At 33.5% G+C, this 1,231-nt stretch overlaps 1 non-coding gene across 1 annotated transcript; it reads left to right on the top strand.

Annotated features, from left to right (window-relative positions):
- The first annotated feature begins 806 nt into the window (after window positions 1-806).
- LOC126003008 (U5 spliceosomal RNA) lies at window positions 807-921 on the top strand. The gene has a single exon (XR_007493555.1). It is a non-coding gene; the product is annotated as a U5 spliceosomal RNA (small nuclear RNA).
- The last annotated feature ends 310 nt before the right edge of the window (window positions 922-1,231 follow it).

Consider the following 1,231-nt stretch of genomic DNA (forward strand, 5'->3'; position numbering starts at 1 on the left):
TTTCTTTTTGTTTATCTTTCTTTCTTCCTTCTTTCTTTTTTCTTTCTTCTTTCTTTCTTTCTTTCTTTCTTTCTTTCTTTCTTTCTTTTTTCTTTCTTTCTTTCTTTCTTTCTTTCTTTCTTTCTTTCTTTCTTTCTTTCTTTCTTTCTTTCTTTCTTTCTTTTTCTTTCTTTCTTTCTTTCTTTCCTTCCTTCCTTCCTTCCTTCCTTCCTTCCTTCCTTCCTTCCTTCCTTCCTTCCTTCCTTCCTTCTTCCTTCCTTCCTTCCTTCCTTCCTTCCTTCCTTCCTTCCTTCCTTCCTTCCTTCCTTCCTTCCTTCCTTCTTTCTTTCTTTCTTTCTTTCTTTCTTTCTTTCTTTCTTTCTTTCTTTCTTTCTTTCTTTCTTTCTTTCTTTCTTTCTTTCTTTCTTCTTTCTCTCTCATTCTTTTCTTTCTCTTATTCCTTTTTTCTCTTTCTTTCTTTCCATCTTTATTTCCTTGCATAGTTCAGGGCTTATTCCTATCTCTGTGTTCAGGGTCTATGTAAGGTGCTGGGATTGATCAGAGGTCAGCATCATACAGAGCCAACTGGCCTTATGTACTATACCATTTATCAATCATAGTCTCTATATTTTAGCTAAATTTTACTTTGATTTATCAAATTCAAATAGCTTATAACAATTGTATTTGCAAAAATAAAATTCCTCTTAGGCAAACGTAAGCCTTGCAACTACTGTTTATAGTGTCCATGAGAACCCCAGGGAATATGTATTACTCTACGTCTCTGGATTTCAATGTAAGACACACAATTTAAACAAGAAATAATTCCTATACTCTGGTTTCTCTTCAGATCGCATAAACTTTTCGCCTTTTACTAAAGATTTCCGTGGAGAGGAACAATTCTGAGTCGTAACCAATTTTTTGAGGCCTTGCTTTGGTAAGGCTGAAAAAAAAAAAGAAATGATTCCTTTCATAATCAGGAAGATGGATACTTTTTCTGTCATGGTTGATTTCTTATTCACTTCTTAAGTAATGTACAAAATTCTCAAAAAATAGTGACTGCTAAGCAATTGTTCAAATATTCATAAATAATTAGCCCAAACCAATGAAGCACCAACTTCTGGTTGTTAGTGTGAATCTGGCTGATGCAGTAATGAACTATGAACAGAGCCATTTGGATTTAATTTTCAGTGTGATAATGAGTGTGTGACTTTAGAAGTTTTCTTTTGAGACTGACAAAAAGTGGGATCAAGAA

Source organism: Suncus etruscus, chromosome 2 (genome assembly GCF_024139225.1).
Source record: "Suncus etruscus isolate mSunEtr1 chromosome 2, mSunEtr1.pri.cur, whole genome shotgun sequence".
Classification (NCBI taxonomy): Eukaryota; Metazoa; Chordata; class Mammalia; order Eulipotyphla; family Soricidae; genus Suncus; species Suncus etruscus.